Genomic DNA, 26,626 nt, shown 5'->3' on the forward strand with positions numbered 1-26,626 from the left:
TTTATGTTGCTCCAGGCCATTACAACAGGCGTCTTACCCTGTGAGTCGGGGGAAAAACTACGAAATGGGCGAAGTATTCCTTTCATTTAACGCAGTGAAACCCATGTTTTCCTCAACATAACCAGGTATTTAAGTTCCCTAAACCCAAATTTAGAATTTTTTAACTTAATACTTTGGTTGTCTCTGCCTAGCCAAGTAGTTTTCTCCTCTAAACGTGATGGTCCTGGTGGAACACCGTCAACATGACGACATAAGTTGCCCTTTACACCTCATTACTTCTCCATCACTGTTGATGACCCTCTCCTACCTCCTGTACCGATCTACTGAAGACAAATCCGTTTGGTATTCGCTTCCATCACATCTAAGCCTCGTGCACAACACAAGAAGAAACACATTCTGCATGTGTGTGTCCTCGCAGGCTTAATCCCTTGTGTTTTCAGGTTGCTTCCTGTTGTTTCAGACTGTTTTCACTCCCAACAAAACGCCTCTGCAGTTTGCTTGGAACAGGAGAAGGATCCACATGTTCTCACCTGGCCAAACAAACCCGACTCAAAGCGTAAAGCGCCACAAGAATGCGAGGCTGTATCTTTCCGCTGATATTACAGCGACGGAGTGGACTGCAGATGCATAAAACCTGGCTCCGGTCCTGCATTAACATCGCCCGTCCGCTGATAGATTGTCTCTGGCTGCATGTGCAATGCGTTAAGAGGCCTCCCGCCGTTGGTGGAAAGACACCTGCGTGATTGATGCGTGCTATTTAGCAGCGGGAAAGGAACAAGTGCACCTCCGCTCCAGGGAGTGTTCGCCAGCACCTTGTACCGGACAGCTGTGGGTGGCCAGGGGGAGATGGAGAGGGAAAGTGAGCAAACGGACAGGGGAAGAGTCGGGAGAGAGGCGAAACGACGGAGGAATGGTGGAAAATTATTGCGAGGCGGACGAGAGCGAAAGAGAGAAACTTTAGAGGAAAAGCTGAGACGACATGAAAGAGAGATAAAGTGGAAGTGTGAGAAAAAGAGCAAGCGACCTACATCTGTTAGTCATTATCCTCCTGGCCCCCTCTCTGGTAATCGCTCCATCTGACATAACTCACAGCAGACCTCACTTTGACTACAGATGGGAGTCGATGGGAGGGGGGCTAAAGTTATTCAAGGCAAAGATACAAAAGGTACAAGTGATCTCTCTCACACTCGACGCAAAGAAACAGGAAGCAGGAAAAAATTCCCCTCTGCCCCCGTAGTACTCCATGATTAAAGGGGAAATTCCTGTTCAGACGACCTGGGACTTTTTTTTTTCTTGTTTGGTCCCGGTGTTGGACATTATTCCTGTAATGATATCAGTGTAATCACCAAGTTAATTACCAAGATCTGGCAATGCCGCAACACTGCTAAACAGAAGTCAGACTGGGCAGGAAGCACATGCAGCCAGATGATCCGACAGGTTGTAAATAAACTCCCCGGGTAAGCCAAATTTATTTAGATGAGAAAACACAGAACAATGGCAGAGTTATTACTCACACAGCCACTTTCAGAGATGGATTATTTCAGTTTTAACCCCAAATAAAGTTTGGTTTAGATGAATTAACTTACATCTTGGTTTGTTTCAGCCCAGACAAGAGGTGGTGTCAATACAGATGGACACGAAAAACATATTTTTGATAAGATATCAGGACATTTCCAGCCGTGCTTGTAGCAAAAAAATCGGGATAGTTTTGACGAGACATCAGGACATTACCAGACATTTTTGTGGTCACAGATGGAGATATTTCAGACTAGATGTCAGGATATTTTCCAGCTGTACTTGTGGTAAATAAACAGGATAATTTTGGAAACATTTCAAGACATTGTTGTGGCAACAGAAGCAGATAGTTTTGACTAGATGGCTACATATTTTTTTGCAGCTGTGCTCGTATTCTTGATGAGACATTTCACAGTGTGAAATCTAAAAGTAAACCAAAATAAACCAAAGGTTGCAACACATAGATTTATAAAGTTTCAACATATCATAGCAGAAAGAATGTGGGACGTCCCCTCTCATGCCTCTGTTGGGTTACAACGCTATCATGACCGAAAATGACAAAAAATTAGACGGAAGTTGTAACAAACTGAAATCTCCCTCGATAACGAGGCACTCGAGCAACACTGACCTCAACCCCTGACATGTCTTTGAAGTGGAGGGCCGACGAAAAAAAAAAAATTATAAACTTCCTAAGAAATTACATGTATGCAAATGAGAGCGTGGAGGCAAATAGTGTGTTATTATAATCAGATTCTCCTCAGAATCTTGCAGGTCATTGAATTCTTGAGGATGTGCAGAGGCTGTTGAGGCCTCTGCCTGCACTTAATCACGATGTCTTGAAATGAGATCCGTCATCGTCGCGAGGAGCTCCCGGGGGCTGCCGGCGGCCCACTTGTGGACTTGGGAAGGTCAGGCCCCTATTGTGCTCCTCGATGGTCAAGTGCTCTTTTTTAATCACGGAGCTGCTCTCGCTCCGAGTATTGCAATCATACAGTTACCAGAGTTCTGGTTGTCGGGGGGTTTGAATATGCAAGGTTTATTAAATGTAGAGACCTGGTGTAACATTTGGCAGGTTAGTGCAGCGTTCAGCACCTCTGACGTGACTTCGGGCTGCCGTTGGAAACCAAAGGCTTTGCTAAGTTAAGGTTTGAATTAATTCTGTCAATCCCCTTCTATTCTGCAGCGCCGTTGCCATCTTTTTCAGCTTTAAATACCTCGTTCTACCTCGTCTCAAGGGTTATATCTTCTGAAAAAAGGGGCCGTGTCTTAAATCCCCTTTGCATAAACATGCATTCATGTGTAAATGAAGGAATGGACGGCATGACTTATCTCGTTCCTCCTTATGATCTATCTTATTAGTCTCTTTTGTTACTGGACCTGAGAAGCAAAGGCGCCAATTAAGATCAGTGAGTTTCCTGTTTCATCTGTGTCTTTTTGTACACTGAGGGGTAAATTCTCTTTCAAAACTTCCATTTGTTGCATCCTGGCTATTTTTTTTTTTTTATCCCAACTCCTCTGAGAGGATACAAAGTCAGTTTCCAGCAAATCTCCCAAACGGGAGGCCGATTTGAGATGATTGGCCCACCTCGGCGAAGGCGCTCAGGACGTATTACGTTTGTTAGTTTTCGCTCGTTTCTGGCTCTGATCTTTACAAATGCACGTTTCTGGTTTCTGCCTCGGTCCGGGCCTCGTGAGATACTCCAGGTCTGAGCGAGCTGAGTTCCTGAAGGTGTATTTGGAAGCTGGCGGGAGAAATTTTAACGGAGTAGAGAAAAAAAAGGCGCCTCGCAGCTGTGAAAACACAACCAAGACACACACTCTGGCGGCAGACTTTGAACGGTGGCTCCAGGTGACTGCACACCTTGACTTCCATTTATCAAAAGCCTGTTTACTCTGGCTGACAAGAGCAGAGCTGCAGAGGAATCGACTTCCCCGGCAAAAAGATGGATGCGGCACGCTCTACAGCTGTGAGAAAAGCCTGGCAGCTGTGGCCAGGGGCGACTCCCGAAGATTTGGAGGGGAATTGGTGTTACACTGAGGTGGCAATCTGGTACGAAGCACTTGAGAAATACCATTTTCGTGAGTCGTTATGGCGGCAGAATGGAGTCGAGCCTCCCTTAAATCTCTTTTCAAACGTTAATGAAAGGTTCTGCTGAGCGTTAGGAATACACCGCTCCATATTCACACCTGGGAGCTGCCCATTTTAATAAAAGTCTTCACATTTTGCCAGTTAGAAAAACAGTCCTTGGGGGGGGAAACAGTGACTGAGTAATGCCCCCCTCACAATACGTTTCAGATGCCCTCAGGCAACGTAGCTAACCCCAGATTTTAGTTGGAGCTGCTCAGCAGAACACTCGTGTTGTCCTGGGCAGCGCCGAGGTCTGAAGTCATGTATTTATAAAAGTAACTAAGGTCACCACAGACAAATTTAATTAAAAGCATAATTGAAAGCAAGTGTTCCTCACTGTTTTTTAATTTTTTTTCTCCAAAAAACAGAATTGGTCAGAGATGAAATGGCGATAATCCAAAAGCAAACGGTGATGGTCCTGAACCTGTTTCTGTGTCCTCGAGGCTTTGACGTTTAAACATGTCAGGGATTAGCATGCCAGCAGCCCCCCAGGGTGAAAATATTGTTACCCCCTCTGCAGCATTTTTCAGTTTTCTTAGCTACCGTCCAGAGATGAGCGAGTTACTGGCCTTAAACCAGAACTGTGTCGGACTGCCAGAAATAGTCAATTAATCCTGAAATAGATGTGTTGATCAGATGTTGCACTACTGTTTCCCAAGTATACACAACGCTATTGACTTTGAATTTTGCTAGCATAATGCTAATAGCTGAGCCAAAGGTTTCAGTGAGCTGAGCGGGCTAGTTGTAAGATAATAGCTTTAAATGTTTTTCCCTGATCATGGCAGAAGGTAGATTCTGCTCTTAAAGATGCATCATCTCCTACATAACATAGCACAGAGCTGAACTAGTGTAATAAAGTATAGTAGAGTTATGCTTGGACACAGGGATAATTAGCAGATAGACGATGGAAAAAGAGGCTGCAATCATCTGATGCTGATATCGTGCTTTAGTGATGCATACTCACAAACAAACTCAATTAAATTTGCACAAACCACTTGACATGCAGTCACCTCAGAGCTTTCAGGGCCCCGGGACCTCTGGGGGCCCGCGGGGCGATGGCCCATTTTGCCTGGCTGGTAATCGAGCCTCGATGTGAAGCAAACCTCCAGGACGGCTCATTCCCTCCTACAAGGAGAGCGAAAGACAAACAGAAGTAAGATCAAGAGGTCAGCAGTACAGTTTAGACTCCGCCGCAGAAACAAATTATGCTCATAAATACGACTAAATGATAAATAATCCTTTCCTGGACCACGGCGACTTCCTGTTGCAGCAGGAGATCGGCTCGGTTTTCACCGGCCGCGCTGCTCCACTCTCTTTGTAGGGCAGCGAAACATGTGACACAATAATGTAACAAGGTAAGCTGCACTTAAATACAGGAGAGGCGTGTTAGATATTTTTACGGCTTAAAAAGAAATGCTCGATAACGTGCGGCTGGAATTGCCTCTGGGAGTTGGATAGGAGTGTAGGAGGGTGGGAGAGGATTGTACATGTAAAAAAAAAAAAAAGAAGAAAAAAATCTCTTCCCTTTGCTGTGTTCCTGAGCTCAGATAAGCCAACATTTCCTCCCTGTTTGGGTTTATTTTCCTACGGCTTTAGAGTCAGGCTTTGTATCCCACGCTACAAAGCCTCTGCCCAGTTGAAACCGTAGCCATCTAAAACCTGGACTAGTGGTGTCCTCTTCCGTGACCCCCACCCCCCACCTCCAGTGTTGACCCTCCAAGCTGATACCCCCTCAAGAACACAGGAAGCAGATACAGCAGCAGGAGAAGTGCATGTACACGATTAATATTCCACTTTGGGTTTTACGGCGCGTTGCATAGTTTACAGAAACGGCAGAACAACGAGAAGCGAAGCAGCGACGCTGGAGATGAGAAATAAGAAAGGAAGCATAATACTCGTACGAGGATGGATGGTAACCCTGCTGGAGAGTTCATTCCATTTCTGAACAAGATCCCAGCAATCAGAAATATGAAACATGCAACACTGAACTGTGAGAAAATGTCTGACATGATGCACCAGACGTCTTTAACTCTCCATAAAATGAAATGTTGCATTGTTTTCTCGTATGAATGTAACGTGATACATCTTACTGTTTCTAAATGTAAAGATAAAATCAGGGTTCAGTAGGTTAAAGCTTTTTTCTAGACCTTTTGTATCACAATTCAAGCCATTTACTTTTAAAACTCAACAGTTTCTGTGTATTTTTTGCCGATTTTTTTTTTACATTTTTACTCACGTGGACTCGTTTTCACTCAATATACAAGTCGTGCACCAACACTTCCCAAACTTGAAACCCTAAAAAAAAAGATATAGAGATGATATTGAAAAACAAATCAGGGTTCTGGTGGTTCTACCCTTTATATAATTTGAGATTGAGGGAATGTATTTCTTGCATTTCATTTCATTTTTATGAATGAAAATGACAAATGCAACATGGATATTTATGTTGAATCCCTTTAATTGTTTGCCCGCTAACGTGATCTAGTTATATTTAACACTTTTTATCTCTTCTTTCATTTTGTTGCCCTTTAGAGAATCTGTGCATGTTACTGCCTTCCTCTAAAACTCACTCACTGACGAGGACGAAGCTCCTGACACTGGTCATGATTAACTAAAACTGTTAAACCTCGTCATAAATAAGGTGTAACCAGCGCGATCATATTAAATGATAAATAAAAAAACACTAAATGAGTGCTGCTTTGAAGCCAAGCGTTTCACCTTGTGGTGGCGGACAGTGAAACTTCAAAGAGCACCTTGGCGGCGGTGGATCTGGGGGTAACCTGGGAATGGCGTGGGCGCGATCTCCACACATAAGCTGGTATTTTCCTTTTTCTTTTTCCTGTTGCTGAGGAAAATAAACCACCGTGGAGCCCCTCTCCCCCTCGGGCTCTCTCCCACGTTTAAACATGTTATCCTCGACATCTGTAATAATAAGGGGTCATTTGTTGTGATTAGGAGCTTTTTATCTGCGACCTGCATCTTACATCCACAACATCCTCTCCGTTACACCTTCCTCCCTGCGCCCGGCGTGTTTACACTCGCAACGATAAACCCCCTCGTCTCAGGAGGCTGCGCTTAATTCTCCGGCACTGTGACGGATATGCATCTACGGTAACATTGTACAATAACATACAGTAGAGTGATGGGTGGGGTGAGATCCATACTGATGCTTTTATCCCGCTGCTGCTGTTCTGCGAGCAATCGTGTGTCGGAGAAGTAGCTTCAGATGAGCAGCCTCCTCTTTTTGTTAGGATGCGTTTTAGAATTGAATGGAGAGAAAAGCAAGCAAACCCAGTTGAAGGTGGCGTGTTTGTCGACTCTTGTCCGGCCAACACTTCACGTCCCTCAAAAAGAAAGCGATATCTTTTTGTTGGGCCGAGATGGGGAAACGTCGGGGCGTCGCCCAGATTTGGTTCGAGCCGGGAGACGTGACAGCGCCGTGTCGGAAGAATAATGTAACTTGTCAAAGCGGTAAACAGCGACGAGTCGTCCCGCGAGGTGACGAGCAATAGCAGCGGTGTCAGAAATGTCTGCGGCCCTGACATAGTAAAAGGCAATTACTTCCTCGTGAAGTGGCGTGAGGAGGGCTGTGTGAAGAGAAGTTTTATAGATGTCTGGATCCTTTATGTCTGGAAGTGTGGAGGAGAAAATAAAGCTCACTCCATCATATAGCTGTTGTCATTTTTGGCTCTTATGTTCTAGTTTTCTGCCATGGACTGTTTTAAGAGGCTGATTTATCTTTTTGTGTATTATCACAGTTTGTTTTTAATGTGAAGTGGAGGCTCGGCGAGAGAACTGCCAAGCCAGATACCGCTGTTCAAGACTGTGTCTCAGCATTTATAAGCTTGAAACCACCTGATATCTTCAATGAGACGTCAGGACCTTTCTTTTGGTAACAAAACCACATATTTTGGATGAGACGGCAGGACAGAAATCCTGGTATTTTGGATGAGATGTCAGAATATTTTCCAGCTGTATTTGTGGCAACAAAACCAGTTAAATTTGGAGAGCATTTCTTGCCTCGTTTGTTGCATCACATCTGTACATTTTTGAAGAGACTTCAGGACATTTCCAGCTGTGTTTGTGGCAACAAATTGTCATATTTAGGTTCAGACATCAGGACGCTTACAGCTGTATTTGTGGCCAAGAATCCTGGTATTTTTGATGAGATGTCAGGATATTTTCCAGCTGTATTTGTGGCAACAAAACCAGATGAATTTGAAGAGCAATTGGAACATTTCCTGCCTTGTTTGTGGCGTCACATCCGGACATTTTACAAGAGACTTCAGGACATTTCCAGCTGTCTCTCTGGGAACAAAACACGGTATTTAGAGCCCAAAGATGATCTTTTCCTAATCCTAGCCAAGTTGATTCTGTGGCTTAACCCAACCAGACTGTAAACACAACACTGCCACCACATGAAACTGAAGAAATATAAAGTTTAAACACATCCCTGGTTTGCGTCACCAACATTTACCCCGATGACTGAGTTGCTGTGGGGAGCGTTGCCTCTTTCCTCTTCACTACGGAGCGCTGGGTTCCTTAAATCTACTGCTCTCATATCTCCTTCAATCTCCATTATCCCTTCTTCCACACCTTAGAACAGATTAGAGCGTCGCTTGCTATCTTCATCCGAATCTAACAGGATTAAAGGGGATAAAAAGACACACTTTTACGTTTCCAGACAATTACCTTTTAAAAACCCACTTCTGCTCCGTTTATCCGCCTTTTTTGTTTGTCAAAAAAAAAAAAGAAAAGAAAAGGAAAGATCTCTCCCACCTTTTTCTTTTTTTTTCTCTTCTTTCCCCCTCAGCAGATAGAAATCGGCGGTAATCGCTGATGCAGTGGTGAATCAGAAGGTGGGTGAATCCAGGCGGTAATCGTCACTTAAACAACCATCAGTGTGAATATAGGTGGATTATATTTTAAGCTTCTATTTACTCCTTAAGAGGCGCCGTTGCCTAAAGGGTTGGTTCACCCAAATTACAAATCAAAACCTGCTATATTCTCTCCTCCCTTACCTCCAGTAGTTTTGGGGTTTTATTCGTCCAGATTATGAGCCGTTCGCCTTCAGGACTTCTGCCTCCACCTCAATGTGACGGAGGTGAATGTATATTGTCTGAGACGGTTTATAAACCGACGTATCTTTCCAGAAACAGCGTCGCCTTTCCTCTGGATTATCCTCAGAGCTCGCTGTCAGCGCTTTTCAGTTTACTTCTCCACTAAATATACTTTTACTTTTTTTCCCGAGAGGTGAATGAAAAATGTTTTTTCCGCCACATCTGATTGTTCTGCATGAAAGCCTGGCAAGCAGCAGTGAATATAAGAATGGAAACGTTTTGCTTGTGTATTTTATGCACAAATAATGTGTTTAGCGCAACAATAGGGGGATCAGATATGTGAGGTTTGTACTTCTGAATGATGTTTCTCAGAAATAATATTTATTCAACGACTTCCTGCACACACACACACATTTTTGTACATGTGAAGGCGTCATACAGGCCAGTCCACTCCTTCTCTTCACATTTTTTTGGGATATACATCAATATCTGCACATAATTCAGCAGATATTTTTCAGATCAGACATATATCTGGTTTGTTTTGGTGGTGTTGTGCTTTGGAGATATCAGCCGGAGAGACGTCTGCCTTCCCCTCCAGTATAATGCAACTAGAAATCATGACCCGGTTACTCGAGATAATCCACAGACTTTCCTCTTTTCTGCCAAGCGTATCTACTAATCTAGATGGATGCGTAGCACAGCAGAGAAGAGGAACGATGCAGGAAACATGTCTACTTTTGATTTTGGAGTGAACTGTCCCTTTAACTTGCACACATTTTTGCCATTCTTTACTTGGACCTAGACTGACCGTCTCTCAGCGTCATTTCTTCAGCTCCTGACTAAACTAAACTGAGCCTTCACCCAAAAACCTTTGCCAGAAACTTACAACGTGATGCGCTGAAGACGCCACAAACTGTCCTCACTTCCTGTTTGGCGTTCATCCCCTCAAATTGTATCCTCCAGTAGACGGAGGCGACATGGAATCAGGCCACTTCAGGTGGTTTGGAGCCAGACGTTCCCCCCTCTTCTTCCACAAAGACAAACAATACACCACCCCCGCCGCCCGCCCCAGAACAGCCCTCGCGTTACTTCCCTAAACCCCCACAACCATCCGACTGCAGACAGTTACCCCCCTTCATTAAATCCCAGCCCCAGGTGAACTCCGTCTTGGCTCGGGCCACTGCCGCCTCCTTCAGCAGCATCACGGGGAGAAACCAGGGGGGAGGAAGGAGAGGTGAGGTGAAAGTGGGGGCATCCGCCTTCCTCGTTGTTTCATTCATTTCCCCCCGTACTCAAAGCAGCACCGGCGAGGGTTTTGATACAAGAACATATCGAGAAGATATCGACGAAAACATGCAGGAAAACGAGCGATTAACCTCCCAGTCTGTGAACTCGAGACGCGTTTTTGTGGCTCTTTGTGATCAGAGTTTGAGTCTTTATGGTGTGATCGCTTTCAAACGACGGTTTCCTGAGCAGTGGTGCACACACACACACACACACACACACACACTCACACTCCACTCGCAGGTCTACTAAGATGATATTTGAAGCCACCAAGCTGTGACACTATTGTTGTAATTTCCAGCAGCGAGAGGCCAGATTTAGTGTGAGCCTCGGGGCTTTATGTCTTTATATCCACACACGTACTGTATCATCTTCAGTCCAGCTGATGTGATTGTACTCCGCCATAATGTCTCGTCAGTGATGGCTTCCTGTCTGCGGGGAAGTGGTTGTTTGGCGATGCTTTAAAAAAGAAAAAAAAACACATTGTATTTTAGAGGTAATGGAAGAAGAGTTCATTTAAAAACTTCTTGTATTAGGAACAAAATAGAAGCAGGAGTCTGTAGAAAAGAATCACGTGTCCAAGAATCACTCGGCCTGACAGCCATTTCTACCGTCGACCAATCAGTTGATTAATCAGTTTGTTATTGAAAAATGGTGATCGTTGTTTCCCGAGGGTCAGGGTGACGTCCTCAGATGTCTTGTTCTGTCCTTGTACTGTCATGAAGGAAAAAAAACAAAAGATTTTTATCCATTCAAGGAGATTAAATCAGAAAATTTGGACAAACAAAAAAACTTCAACAGATTAATTGATTGTAAAAATAGTTGATTAATAATAAAACAAAATATCACATTGTGATACACCAACTGTAGTCAAGTCCGGTGCAATCCCTTAAAAAAACAAAAAAACCAAAAACGATGTCAGACGTGAATCTCCAACTGAGCTTTCGGTGTCCACGTTGCATTGTGGGTAATGTAGTCACCAGATTTCAACAGGGAAGAAAATTCAGAACCTGTGCTTCAACTTAAATAAATAATAAACATGAATATCATCTGTACTGCAGTGACTGTATGCGTGTGACCCTTTTGTCAGGACACCTTTTTATAACTCTCTGAATGAAACGACACCTGAGCGGAGTCATCATTCAGACGTAGGAGGCGTGTTGCAGACTCGCGACCTCTGACCTCAAACATTTATTGTTCTTTGCACATTTTTCAGCTAATGTTTTCCTTGCTCAGCTTGAGGCGGTGGACGTTCACCATTCAGACGTTCAAGAACAAAAGAAACGGCATTTCAAATGGACACGTAATGTGTTTTTTAACGTCCTGCTGTGACCCCCAGACCGCCCCAAAGTGGCCCCTTCGTTCCTGTCGGGCTCCTCGTGTTGGGCACCGCTTTGTTAATGGAAAGCAAACCGGGCGAGAGAGGGAGAGGGAGACAGAGAGAGAGAGAGCAGACAGAGCGTTGCTTTTTGAAGTAAGTTTGAGAAGTGAGAAAGTCGACAAACAGCACATCAATAGAGCAAGTTCAGCAAAGTGAAGAGAATACAAACAGAATGAATGTGTAGTTCACAGCAGGTGGTTTGCTGTTCCTTGTCTTTTTCCTACAGGCATAAGAAACTGTATGGTTAAGTGTGTGTGTGTGTGTGTGTGTGTGTGTGTGTGTGTGTGTGTGTGTGTGTGTGTGTGTGTTCCTCAGCCTCCCCTCCATTCTTCTCTCTGTGTGTTAGCAAACGCATCGACACGCATCCTTGCATGTAAGGCTTTGTGTCTGTGTGTGTCTGTGTGTGTGTGTGTGTGTGTGCTTCATCCTCTCAGGCGCTGAGGAGAGGTGTGTGTGTGTGTGTGTGTGTGTGTGTGCAGTATGGATCGGGTCAGTTCAACCAGGCATGTTTTCAAACGCGAGCTAGCAGTCAGATCAGGGTTCCTACAGGTCCGTCAAGTGTGGAAATGTACGAGGGAGAAAAAAGCGAAGCCGCGGTTGCGTCCAGGTTCTGGATGCTGAGAGGTCGCGTGAAGGGAGAGAACAAAAAGTTCAGACGGTGCAATCTCCAGAAGTTATTCTTAATTCGGGCTGGAGATCAGAGAGTTTTGTCTTTGAGTCGGTGGCATCGCTGCATCCAGGTCGCTGCGGGTTTGTATCACGAGGCTGCCGGCAGCCTCACAGGTAGGATGTGATGTTGAAGCACACTGTGTGAGAAAAGCAGACAAGCACAATGAAAGCTGCTTTTCAATGTGCGTTAGCATGTTAGCTTTTCTCCTGGCTGAGCAGTGCCGGTGTGGTGGTTTGGTCGCAGGATTTTAATTATCCTGTCGGCGTTCAGGTTTGCTGGGGCGAAACCAGAAGGTTGCTGGCCAGCTCGGCAGTGAACGTAGCTGGAGGTACTCGAGGTTATCATGACCGATTAATCTGCTAGTTGTTTTTGTTATAAAATATATTATATTTTATAAATTATAAATTATTATATATTATAAAATATCAAAAAGGGGTGAGCTTGGGTCTTCAAATTGTGTCCAAATCAAAGGATATTTAACACGAGGTGGCGAATAGCAGCTTTAAACTCAACATAAAAGACTTCACGGCGATATGAAGCATCAGTCAGGATGTCACGTCTCTGTGTATATCCGTCTCTGATCTGTCTGATGTGGATCTATCCTACATTCTCCGAAAGATGAATCACTCCAACACATTCCCCGTTAGTCCTGCTTGTCGCTCTCTCGCTACTCGTCCTCGTGAACAGGACAGCCACGTTGGAAAGTCTTTTCACTCCTGCCACCGTCTGTTGTCGCCAGCAGCTCTTCAAAAATCTCCGTCTACAATTTTTTTTTCTTTTTTTTGCCCTGGACGAGAACAGCGCCCTCCTCCTGTTCACGTGCCGTTAGAACCCGTCCAGCACGTCTCTTCCACCCCTCCAAATCTGAACAGGTGGCGTCGGAGGACTGTTGGACAGGCTGCTAGTTCTTTAACCGTCATACGCTTCTTATTATTGCAATGCGACCCAGAATGATTTCGCTAACGACATATTAATATTAAAATAATCCTGGTTAATGTGGCATCTAATTTCAGGTAGAAGGAGAGCCGATCTGGCCCCAGCGCTGCAGCTTAAACACTGCAAAAAGAAGAAGGAGGAAAAAAAAAAAAAAAGCCCACTTCAAAGTGTTCCCATAGAGTTTGCATTGAGCAGTGTGTTTGAGAGCAGAGGGGGACTTTAGCACACCAGATGGACTCTGTCACGCTCCGGCTCGAGGCCTATCTGCCGGCCTCAGAATTTCATTAGTAGCTTGGCCCCGGTCGCAAGTTTGAAGAGCATAAGAGGTTCGATCAAAGGATTAGCAGCACATCTGAAGCAACAAATGGTCCACTTTTTTTTTTCTCCTCCTCCCGTCTCCTTCTCTCTTTTTTTTTTTTTCCTTTTTGCGCCCTCCCACCTCCACAAAGTGCTCAGACCTGGCCAAAATAGAGGAGGGGGGTACGAGAGTGTGGCAACACAGAGAAAAGGCATCAGGTCTCCTTGTTCATGTCGAATTAAAACCGTCTAAATGTTGAAGAATTACAGTGTAAAACGAGGGAATCTTGCCTGTAACGTGCTATAAATTATAGAAGTCTTTCTTTAGGATATTAAAAAAAAAAAACTGAGAAAAAAATCAATTTGATTTCACTCCTTTTGCAATCACAATCGACAGATCAGCTCTTGGCAAAGCTCCGGTGTGTAGGATTTCTGTGGCACGTAGCCGTGAGGTTGCAGATTGCGACCAGCTGAACACCCCTCGTCTCACCCTTCCCATATGGTGGCCGCTAAAAAAACTCAAAAGGGACGTCTGGTTTGTCTGCGCACGGCTCATTTTAAAGGTGCACTACGTAATAACTGGCCTCCTGTCAAATTCATGCTCAAGACAACAAGGGGGCAGTGTATCACCAGGATAACCGCTAACTGTAGCAGCTGTTAGCTCATTAGCTTAGTTAGCCTCGCAGCTAGCAGCTCGGACTGGGAGCTCAGAAACCCAGAGGGCGTGAGGCGGATGTTTTGGCTAGCCTGTTAGCATGCTAGCTTCAGTAGCTGCTGTTTCTTCACATCATGTTGATCATTTTAGCTCATTTCTGCGTGTTTTTCAATTTTTGCCACTCTAAGGCAACAAAAACACAACTATGCTGAGTCTCAGGTGATTATACACTCATGAGTACTTAATTATGGCCCCTAAATCTTGCACAGTGCACCTTAAATTGATTATTTCACCTCTCCCTGTCTCTATTAATGGACTACAAAGTGATGTTTTATGCTAAAGAAGCTCAGTTGTAAAGCGGCTGGGTAAGGCGACGGCCCTCCAGCAGCCTTCAGCGGTGTTGATTGGTTAGAATAACGCTGCACAGGTTAAAATCAGCTTGTACTTCCCAGGTCGAGCAGACTTCTCTGGCCCCGAGCCGCTTGAACGCACTGTTAGCTAACAGCGTGTCCACTGTTTCTTATTTTATTTCCACGTCCCTCTTCCTTCTCTGCTATTTGATCAATGAACTCAATTACAGCCGTGTCCTGAGGTTCCTCTCACCACGGCACTCTCTCTTCCTCTCACTTCCTCGGCTCTCCGATGATGCATCGCGGGAGCCACACCTGACACCTCCACCCTAAAAAAAAAAAAAATCCCTTCAATAAATAAGAGGGGCATGGTCGGAGCGCTCGCCTCGATCTCTCCGTCTTCCCAGCCCGACCCTCGCGCTCTCCCCTTCCTAACAGCTCCAGCGCCCAGCCGCCGTCTGATTCCTCTCCGCAAGGGTAGCCTCTAATAGATTCCCCCAGCTCCCATGTATTATTAATGCTTACTGCTCTCCAAGGTGGCAGTGACAAATAGGGAGCAAAATTCACTGACTAGCAGTGAATGTACTTTTTAGTCATGCTTGAGCTTCCCCCAGTCCATACTGCTGCCAGTTGGAAGATTTCTCTCTTTTTTTCCTTCCCTCCCCTCCTCTCGCTCTTCGTCTTTTCCTTCTTCTTCTTCTTCTTCTCTACTTTTTCACCCCCGGCAGCGGAGGAGGAGAAGTTGACCACAGAGAAGTCAGAAAGAAGGTGGAGGCGAAAAGGAAAATATTGCACTAAATATGTTGAAACGTGGCCTTTATTCTGTTTCCCCACCGATCCATTCTTCTTCTTATCTTCTTCTTCTTGTCTTTTTTGTCTCTCATGAGATCAAATCAAACATAATGCGTGATTACCTTATCATTTATGTAGCGCAGCAGCTGGTGCTAATTGATGAACCCATAAAAAACTCAAATATTTGGCACTTTGGACTCGTTTGGTCGTCAAACGAGAACACAAGGTCGTAAAATAGACGCTTAAAATGGCTTTTTTTGAGCCTTCGTAAGGAAGCGAGATGGCGTCCGAAGAAATCTGTTGTTTCGTTCTTTTGAGACAATTTGCAGAAGATTAACTCACCCTGGGAAATCGGGAAATCCTCATGAAGAAGGAAGAGCTACATTTTGATGACTAAGGACCATTTCAAGACAGGAAGCAATGAATTTAGCAAACCCATTTTGTAATAACGATCAAAAGATTTCCATCCAAAACTCAGTTTCCAGCCTCCATTTGGCATCCCGGGAGAATTTCAGCAGCTGTTTCCACTGACGGCTGACATGTTGCACAGCTCCTGGAGAAAAACAGGCTTGTGACACTTTAAAAATACCTGAAAGAAATGTGCCTGATAAAACACATTTTCCCTGCGTAGCTCAACAGGTGAAGCACAAGCTCCGCCCTCCCGGCACCAGGAGGCACTTTGGATAAAAGGTGTCGACCGCGTGACATATGTTTCGCCGCTTTCCCGCTGAACAAACACAAACACGGAGACTCCGGCGACCACTTCCAGGTGAGCCTGTCTCATCCGTGAACAGCTCCTGACAGGTCGGCGGAGTGTGATCCGCCTCAGAGGGCAAACAGTGTGTTTGTTTCGCTGCTCCTATTCCTGTCACATCCAGGTAGGGCGTCAGAGAGGAGGTGACGGCCCGGAGAGACACCCAAATCTGGGTTAACCGCTGTACACGCTGTCCCTCGAGGGCGGTCGAGAGCTCGGTAAAGGAGTCCGTCTCCATCGCTCGCAAACAAACAGCAGGACTCTCACAGTTTAAGACAGATTAAACATGAAATCCAGCCGCTAATCGTGGCCGAGGTGGTGCTTTTATTCAGGTCGGAGGGTGAGAAGAAGGCAGAAATATTCCATTTGAGCAGCAGCAGACTTTTTTTTTTTGTTAACAGCGTGTTTTAGAATTAAAACAAAAAGGTCTGAGTTTAATATGAACCTGTTAATATCTGTCTGATGGAGGTTTAACACGAGCGCTGCTGTCAAGACACCGTTCACAGGTTGGCGCTGTAAGAAAGTAATTACGGCGGCGGGTCAAACCTTCTTTCCGCTGCAAATGCCGTGAGGACGAGGTTGGAGGGGTGCTTCGCTCTCTTGTCTCAGAGAACCCCCTCATCAAACCTCCACCTCCTCATCCTCCCCCGCCGCCGCCTCCTCCGACTTCACTCGCCGAGCGCCGTGACGCGAGAAACCCTCTCTCACTTTCTCTCTCTCGCTCTCTCTCTACAGCTGTTCCCCTGTTGATCAATTAAAAACATGCTTTGGTGAAATAATTAGCTGACATTTGCTCCTACTTAACAGATGTTTCCGTGGATTCTGCCTGTAAAAAAAAAGAAGAAAAAGTACAGAGGTGGAGGAAAGGGTGTGTGTGTGTGTGTGTGTGTGGCGGGTGGAGTAGGGGGAGGCGGGCCTTTGCACATCTTCTGCACACACACACACACACACACACAAACACACACACACACAAAGGTTGCGTCTGCTTGCGTTTCAAAGTTGTGTACGTCTTTTAATGCAATTACGAGAGGTGGGCCCTCCACTGGAAATGATCTGAATGCTAATTTGAGCGCTGATCATCATAGTTAACCGTCGTTTACATAATTACCCCGTAATTAGCATCGCATTACGGCAATATTATTGGCATTAAGCAATTAATTAGGACCCAAATATGGATTGTTGTGCTTGCTATTGTTTGTGTGTTTGTGTCTCGTCTCTGCTTCCATCATCGTGTTTCTTTCTTTCTTTCTTTTTCTTTCATTTCTTTTTGTTGTTTTGAACCGGATCCGACGCTCCTGCTCTTCGATTGCTATTTTCCCAAACAACAACTATTTTCACTTGGCTACTTTTGGCTGCCTTTTGAAGGCTCCTGGAGTTGGAATATTGATCTGGATCCCACTTAGAAAACAAACAGAAACAGTGTGTATATATCTGTGTGTGTGTGTGTGTGTGTGTGCGTCTACATCGTCTCCTCCACACATCTTCCTCGGCCTCTCTTCCCTCTCGTCGTCGTCGCCTTCATTGCCGTTAATTAAATAATAAAAGCGCTTCCCTTCGCGTGACATCTTCAGCGGGAGAGATGAAATTCCCTCTCCAGACACGCAGGGAGAGAAGTTGAAGAAGAGGGAGGAGGAGGGTGGAGGAGGGAGGAGGAGGTCGGAGGTGGTGGAGGGGAGGCAGCTTCCCTAATGGCGGACGGCTTGTCAGGATTAGGGCAACGGGGGCTGTAAAATCTACGCCTGATGAGGTGACTAGCTCCCTCTCAGCTCCAGCGCCTTACAGATTTGCCCACCTCTCCGGAACTTTCCTCCTCCTCCTCCACCGCCACCTCACGCCACCACCGCCGCCGCCACCTCCACCGCCGCCGTGCTTGGGTGCAGCTCTCTCCCCCCGTCTCTCTCGTGAAGTCCACTTCTGAGTGCATGCTTCGGTGCCATCCATCCGAGCACCCTCCCCTCTTAACTTTATGTTTCAGGCTAAATTGGCTGATTTCATTACCCATTCAGGTGAAGATTGTGAGGCTCTTCGTTTGGATTTCAGCTTCAGAGAGAGAAAGAGGGAGGGAGGGAGGAAAAAGCAGCAGTGGGATGTCAGCGCAGGGTGAAGCAGGTGCAAAAGGTTTAACCGTTGCCAGCCGAGACGCCAGGCCAACTCTGGCAGCTAATCCCCGAGGTATTTAATGAACTTTTTCTCTTAAACCGCCTCTGCTAATACTCGGAGGCCGCGCTCCTACACGTAGCGGAGAGAGCACTGCGAGCCACAAAGACGACGATAACGCTTTTTTAAATTTTTTATTTTTTCATACCTGTAATAGAGGTTTTAAGTGGTGGGCCCTCTATTTGGGGGGGAGAAAAAAAAAAGAAGGAATGATTTAAATTCGCAGCTCTTCAACCTTCAGGCTTGTCTGAGGAAAGAGAGCGCTGGAATGAAAACAGTGCTTTTTTATTATCATTCTTAATATTATTATTATTATTGAGAGGTGGATTGCTAAAGCGTTCGGGGAGATCCGCTGGATGTGCTGCTGTCTGCGCCGCCCGCAGTGCTCGCAGATATTCGAGCTTCCCCATAACCTTTTTTTGTGCTCTTATTTTCATGATTTTCATCCTTTTTTTCTTTTCCACCTCGTCTGATTTATTAGCCGCCCCTTTTCCACACGTCTTCCACTAACACACACTCACACAAAAACAAAAAAAAAAACAAAAAGAAGGAAACACGCCAAAAGGAAAAGATCTCACGAGCAAGGTTGGCTGTCAGAACAATTGGGAGCGCTGGAAAAATAAAGCTTTCCTCGCCGCTGAATTACCTTTCTTGCCTGTAATTCCAGAGGTTTTTTTTTTATTTTACTGAAACATTAAGTGAACAGGCAGGCAGGCAGGCGGGAAGGAAGACAAAAAAAAAAAAAAAAAAAAAAGAAAGAAATGCTTGAAATATCCCAAGGCTATTTCTTCTTGCTCCAGACGTAGAGAAACAAAATGAACTCCCAAGTTCAGGTTGAGGCTCAGCTTAGCCCCGAGGTTCTACCAAGGAAAGTGTGTGTGTGTGTGTGTGTGTGTGTGTGTGTGTGTGTGTGTGAGGTGAGGGGGAATCAGACCGAATCTCCTCAACAACACACACACATGCACATCCACCCATCCCACAATAAATGAAGTGACAGGACAATTTGCATTACTGCCCTTGACTTGAGTCTCGCCTTCACACACACACACACACACACACACACACACTTGCACACATTCATCATAATGAGCACAAAATCAGCACTCGGTTTCTTTATTTGTACCTTCCACGTGTTCTCCGTCTGACACCATAAATATGTAGCTGAAGGTTTTTTAAGCAATATTCAGCAGAAGACAAGAAGAAGGAAGTGTGTGTGTGTGTGTGTGTGTGTTTATGCCCGTTTGTAGTCATGTGTCACGTCGGGTTTGGATCTCGGCGCTGGAGCCTCGGGGTCAGGTGTTAGGTTCAACACTTGCGCTGAAATCAGGATGACCTGTGCAGCCTCGGGGCGGCGACACCAAATACAACAAACTGACAGAGGCAGGGCGCCAACGCCGCCACACAAGTGGAATCATGGGTAAGAGCAAGGCAGTAATTATGTTAGCGTTCGCCGTTACAGTCTCCAGGTTTAGAGGTTCAATTCCTTAATTTAATAAGAAACCCTTCTCCTGGTTAACCTCTTCAGACGGTTAATTCTGACTGCCTGGGAGCTCGTAACGTCGCCCGCCATCTTTAAGGTCAGACGTCGACAGATCTTTGTGATGAGCTGAGAGACGAGGGCCCGAGGACTGAACGCATGTTCCTGCAAACGCTTAAAATGCTGCAGACTTTCTAAAGAGAAAATTCATAGAATGCTAATGTTGAAAAAAAACAAACCACAATGAAATATGGAAAGGATTAGTCGAAATAATCCCATAGACAAAAAACAAAAACAAGTTTATCTTTCTATCTTTTTATTAAACCTGGATCTGCATGAAATGTAAACGGGGTCTTTTCTGGGCTGAAACCCGTCTTCTGTCCAATTTCGTTGGAAATCACCTCTGTAGTTTTTGTGCAATCCTGCTGACAAACCAACAAACCAGCGAGTACTGAAGAGTCACAAACAGATTATCAGAAGCCTTTAATTTAGGGGAATAACATGCAATAAACACAGTGACCGTAGTCGTCTTAGAAAGTGTTCGACAGAGATTTTAAACAACCATTTGTCTTTTAAAGTGAGTTTTATTCACATTTCATCATCTAAATGACTCAACTTTCCTGGATTTACTGAACGCATCATCATGTTTAGGCTGCTGTAAGACTAAAAAAGTGACAAAAACCTCAACAAAAGCCAAAAGACAACAGCCCGTAGTGTTCCTGAGAGATGTTATTGTCGGCTCTGCTGTTGCAAAGACAACTGGATCACTTACAGGGAACTAATCAAAAAGCTCCATCCTGATATGTTCAAACAAACAAGCTATTGGCAGTTTAACTGACTGAAATCGAGGATTAACTGATATAAACTAATACACGGTTTTGTCTGGAGCTGAGCTGAAATGAGACGTCGGATGTGAGGAAGTTTAATCCTCAGCAGAGTCACACAGTCGGCGTGAAACATGGTGACAGGTTCTGTGGCCGCATGACGAGGCCCGCAGAAATGAAGAAACCCGCCAGAAGAGAATGGCGTCAGCGCCTCCCTCTCCGTCCACCCGTGGCCGATCAATAGACTCGCCAAGCGTCCGACACACTGCCTCTCTGACGGAGGCGTGCTGGAGCGCGGGGGCCGGGAATAAGTCGAGGGGTTCAGGGCACGGCGCTCCATCATGGCGTGTCATGGCGATGAAATGAGTTGTCTCCAGCCACCAGATCGATGGCTGACATAAGAGCGTCTAGCCGCCGAGTTTGAGCGAGGAGGGGGAGGAAGGAAAAGAAGGGGAGCGGGCGTCCTGAAGTTATTACCTCCACCTCGCTGTCAGAAATCACGGCGTGATGCATTACATGTGTTCCCTGTTGTGTAGTGTGTGTAAGGGGAGCACAAACAGAGGGGAACGGGATGAAAAATGCAGTTTCCGCTCCATCCGTCTCACATACGCCGCTGTGTTCTCACGGACAGGCGGGAGTGTCCCGCCGTACTTCTGTTTGTAAATAGGCATCAGTCACGGCGGCGTCTCCTTCACAACCGGACGGATTTACATCCCACATCTGGAGCTTTAGGACGCCGCTGAGGATGACGAAGCTGCAGTCAAACCAGAGCGCACACCTTATCGCTAAATGTCATTTTCACGTGTGTGTCGGAGTGTTTTTAGTCAGATCTGAACCTTAATTTCAATAATTCGGTTAAATTTTAGAAAGATTTCAGAGAGTTTCCCAAAATGTTTACATACAAGCATGAATATAACCCGTCAGTTATTTATAGCACACACTCACACACACTCACACTTGAGCGGTCAAAAACAAAGAGAGGGTGAAATAACTCGTTCCCACTGAAGACATCTGCATAACAATCCGCCCGGTTCGCCCTCCGTGCATGCGATGATGATGATGATGATGAATACCGTTTAAATAAGGCCAGGCCCCGCCCCTTGAATCGCTTGATGACAATCGATCGTGACACGCTAATTTTTCAAGGGTAATTTCCAAAATGCGCCTCACACGTAACGTCTGGACTTATTAACACAATCGGCGGGACTTTCTCGGGTCTCGGCGCTCTCCCGCCCCTCCTCCTCCTCCTCCTCCTCCTCCTCCTCCTCCTCCTCCCACCGCTGGCATGCGACGTTGGTTCGTCTGCTCCTGGCAATAATAAATCACGGCGTGACAAGTGCCGCACTCTTAACCTTGATGGACTGAGAATCAACGACCCCCTTCAAATAAAAGCCTGATTACGCGATTGGCATCGATCATTGCTCTTGTCTGCTTCAATAAGGAGGTGCTTATTCCGCCGCTGTGACCCCGACGTCCGGCGCAGAAATGCATAAATAAATAAATAAATGAATAAAATAAAGAGTTCAGTTGAACAGCAGGAAACAACCTCCTCTGCTTCAACGTGAAGTTACAATCTGTCGTGTTTCTGCCTCAGAAAAAGACGAATGATTGAATATATTGAAATTAGATGAAAAACCTCCGAGCTGCTCTGATCAAACAATTCAAGGCCAAGCGAGTCGAGCTCGGATGACATCGATTGATAATAATGTCAAATGCAGAAACTTCAAATTCTTACTGTTTTACTGTCTAATGATATTTGTATTTACATTTATGCATCATTTTTGTGCGTGTGTGTCCTTTTATTGGTGATCTATTAGAAAAACGATACAAGAAATATGAAACACTCGCTTTTTTAAAATGGAAAACACATTTTAGATTTGAATTCAGGTGAAAGCCGATGTGACAGAATGGTGTTGGTCATATGAAAGAACAAAAACGGGGTTTTAGTTTTACTTTTTTATCTCACTCCCACCCAGCCACCGTATCCAGGGAAGGCCGAGGGGGACCCACGGGTGCTACCTCGGGTCCGGCACGCCGACCTGTCTGTCAGCGTTACTCGCGGTTCTTTGAACGCGGCGTGACAGGTGCCACTCCGCGGCGCCGGGGCGATAACGGTGTCAGCCCGGCCACCGCTCGGAGGCGACCTCGGCAGCCGCCCTGAACAGATGCAAACATCTGAGGTAGTCGGATAGTTCGGGAGCAACAATGGTGTTAATGCTCTGCTGTGGATCCTGAAACGCGTCTCCGTGGTTGATTTATGGGTTCTGAGATGAAGCGATAACCTGTTTGATGCTCGCACAGGTTTTTTTTGTGTTGTTTGTGTGACGTTTACCTTTGCTGTCACATGGTTTATGCATGCAGCGTGTGATGCTGCCCGACGGCTCGAGGTGCTGTTGACATGCGACATATTTACCTGATCATAGAATTCTGTGTTTCAAGTCATTCTGGATTTAATTATAATGATTTTTTTGGGTTCTTGTGTTTTTATTTGAGCTCCTCAAAGACACAAATATCAGATCTTTCTCCTCCTGGATGTGAGTTTGATCACGCCGATGAATAAAACAACACCTGGTGCGATCAGCAGTTAAACGTGACGCGCTGGACGGTGTGTCGAGGGGAAACCTGCTCTGTTTCCCAGAGGAGACGAGCTGGCATGTCTGCTCACATAACCTCCTTCCTGTTTACACGGCGCTGTGTGTATTTCTGTTTCGGGGGTTTGTAACAGGTGTTTGCAGCGATGACACACACACACACACACACACACACACACACACATGCACATATTAGCTGACATGCTGTACATGCAAAAACACAGATCCATGATGCACACACACACGTCAACGGCGAAAAAATCTGATGTAAACAAAGACCACTAATAAAAACGGCTTTAATTTAAAGTATCAAATAATCAGCTTGTATGTCGGCACTAGAAAATACTGGTTCATTAAAAGTATTATTGCTGTTTTATTCACATGACGTACTGATATAATTTATCCTGACATGACATCTTCTTAGTCAAAAAGGTTAAATGTCACAAAATATATGACATTTTCCAGACAGTGTTTAACCTTTAAGATGAAATTTAGTGCATATATTTTTACTTTGATGAAGCTAAAGGGACACAACCCGTTAGAAATAACAGGAGGGTGCCATATTTTATTTTATTTTATGAGTGTAGAGTTTTTGTCGCTCTTTCTGTACGAAAATCTGTATTTTGCATCACCAAACTTGTATCACACCTCATTTTCATCCCAAAAACCTAATTTTTATGTCTACAAATATTTTTTTTTAAAAAATGATATTTCACTTGACTCTTCCTCTGCTTTTGCCAATTCTAAAATTAGCAAATTTGAACCCACAAAAGATTCTGAGTTGTTGCTGTCAGGGTATGATTGTGTTTGCTCAATGGCTACCACTCCACACACACACACACACACACACACACACACACACACACACACACACACACACACACACACACACACACACACACACAGAATAAGTCCAGCCCGTCCTCTTCTTCTTCTTCTTCTTCTTCTTCTTGTTTCCTGCCCTCCCTCTCAGCAGATTTCCCTTCAGAAGCCTCCCTGCTCCTCCCACACACTGGAGATCAATTTGTCTTGCCGACAGGAATCCATATTTTTCTCATCGCAGGTACCGGTTCTTCCTGGACTCCCCCCTCCCCTCCCCGCCCCTCCCACCCCCCCATCACCTCTCTGCATCCGTCCATCCACCTCCCCGCCTTCCGTCCCCCCCAGTCGGAGTGTAGCTGAATCAGCTCTGGCAGCGTGGACAACAAACCAAAATCCATAAACACTTTTTTTCCCCCTCCTGTATATTAACATAAATGCATGTAGAAAGACACACACACACACAGGGCTGCAACACACATAAACAAACACACAACTGTCCTCCCGTTCCTGGTTTAATCTGCAGTGTCTGTGCGGCGAGCGCTGCCGGTCCCTCCGGTGGTTTTCCAAAGGTGTTCCATCACTCTGCGGTGAAATCTGAAGGGGAGGAGAGGAAAAAAAAAACAAAAACCAACGCACTCAGAAGTGGGTAGAAGAAGGAAGAAAAAAAAAAGAAAAAGCAGCAGCTTGATATCAACAGGGGAGTGGATGAGGGAGGGAGGCATTTTACAACACGTTTTTCTCTCACCGTTGTCTACCTTGGTCCGAGGAAAGACCGGCGGGCTCCCTGGTGGCAGCCGCCGCGATCAATACTACACAAGAGTTGAATTAGACCTCAAGTGGAGTGCACGTCTACCTTGGCGGAGGCAGGGGCCGACCTGAAATCCCTTGAACATTTACTTTCTTTCCACCGAGTTAACCAATAACTGGATGAAATGAGAGGGAAAAGAGCAGCTGTCTTTCCTGTTTCTTATCTCTGTTTTCCTTTTTTTTTCCCCTTTTCCTCCCCCCCTCCTTCTCTTCTCTTCTCTACGTCTCTCCTTCTCGTTTTTTTTTTTTTTTCCCCTCGCTCCTCGCCGTCGCTCCCGGCGTTCCAACTCTCAGTATCTGTTTTGCCTTTAAAAGAGCCACTTGAGCAGAAGTGAAATGCACAATTAGCAGATATCCAGAAGAAATGGGACACACGCACATGTGCCGGGCATGCATGCATGTGTGAGCATCGTGGCCGGCGCACACACACATTTCTTCACGAATCCTTTAATTTGATCACGCAGTCTCATCGACACTGAGTCACGCTTCAGCAGCGCGGAGGACAAATGTTTGTCAAAGCAATAAAAAGTGAGACGTCGGTCCTTTTAGTGTGGATGTATAGATATTTATTTATATATACTTTATTATTTGTGCACTGCTCGGACAGTGTAGGCACGGCTGTGACGTGTCTGTCTTTAGATTTAAGATAAGAAACTCAATATTGGTTGACATGTGGAAAATTAAGAGAAAATCAGAATTAAAATTTAATCTGAAAATTATTGGTTTTTCTACGAATTCTTACTTTAAACTCAGAATTTCTCACTTTTTTTTCCAACTGAATTCTGAGAGAAAGTCAAATTCCTAAAGTCAGAATTCAACATTTCTGCAGCCTGGTGGCCATTTTTAGAGTTTTCTGGGTATTTTTTGATACCTGCAGTCCAATGAAGTGCCTTCTTTCCAAGTGAAAGCAGAAAACTCATTTCAACAAATTGTTTGTACAGATAATCTATGATTTTAACTTTAAACACAGAATTTCTTACTTTTTTTCAACAGAATTGTGAGAAGTAGTAAAATTCCTAAAGTCAGAAATGAACATTTGAGTTTTTCCCTTACAATTTTTGGTCAATTTTCACTAGTTTTTTTTTTTATAATCTGCAGGTTTTAACAGAAAAAAGAATATATATGTATGTTTTTATGTTGATTATGTTCTTAAATGTTATCAAGCGCTCAGTAAATCAAACACTTTAATGAGAGGGAAGTGACTCTGATTGTTTTTCTTGTTGGCAGGAGTCGAGTGGCGCCTCTGAGTATCATCGCCATCACCTCTCATCCACCTGCCACCTCTGCTGGTGAGTCAGGTAGATGCCTCTTCTCCGTCCTCGCCAGATGCCTCCAGCTGAATTTGGGTCACGATCACACGCACATGCGGTCCCTCTCCTGGATCAATAGGAGGCACTCAGAGCAGCTGACGCCCTCTCACACCTGATACTGCGCCCAAACGCCCTTCGACACCCCCACGCGCATACACTCCAACCTGGCGAGGGACCAATTACACCAACCGAGGGGATTTACCCAGAGTCCCCCTCTTGTCTGGAGTGATATCTCCAAGGATTACAGGTACTTAGCTCCCATTATGTCTGCTCTATTACCTGCCCGCCGCCTCTTAACACACACCGACCTCCTTTGTGTTCGCCTGTTTGCACAACAATCCCTCCCATCGGCCTCCGCTACCTTTTCACTACTCAATGGCCGCTTTGTGAGGCTGAGAAAGGTGTGTGTGTGTGTGTGTGTGTGTGTGTGTGTGTGTGTGTGTGTGTGTGTGTGTGTGTGTGTGTGTGTGTGTGTGTGTGTGTGTGTGTGTGTGTGTGTGTGTGTGTGTGTGTGTGTGTGGAGGAGGAGGAGGAGGAGGAGGGGGTGGCAAACAGGCGCACACTTTTATTTTTTTTATTTTTTTCCTTCCTCCTACTCACTCCTCTCTCCAGGTACATGCTGTCTTACTTAGCGCATTTTCACGCTTACACATCTTACGAGCGCACACACACACACACACACTCAAATGTGCTCTCTCAGTGGCTCACACACACACACACACACTTTCCCTCCTCTCACACACTTGTCACACAATCCTTCTGTGGAGTCAACACACACACTTTTCAATTAAAGATGCACTTTTCATAGGCAGACGT

At 45.3% G+C, this 26,626-nt stretch overlaps 1 protein-coding gene across 4 annotated transcripts in view; it reads left to right on the forward strand.

The window, feature by feature from the left end:
* zeb2b (zinc finger E-box binding homeobox 2b) overlaps positions 1-26,626 on the forward strand; it is a 443,989-nt gene that overhangs the window by 155,153 nt on the left and 262,210 nt on the right. For all 4 annotated transcript variants that reach the window (XM_037091001.1, XM_037090998.1, XM_037091002.1 and 1 more), the window contains one exon: positions 25,728-26,057. The gene's annotated coding sequence lies outside the window, so the exon portion shown is untranslated. The remainder of the gene's footprint in view (positions 1-25,727; positions 26,058-26,626) is intronic.

Source organism: Acanthopagrus latus, chromosome 24 (assembly GCF_904848185.1).
Source record: "Acanthopagrus latus isolate v.2019 chromosome 24, fAcaLat1.1, whole genome shotgun sequence".
Classification (NCBI taxonomy): domain Eukaryota; kingdom Metazoa; phylum Chordata; class Actinopteri; order Spariformes; family Sparidae; genus Acanthopagrus; species Acanthopagrus latus.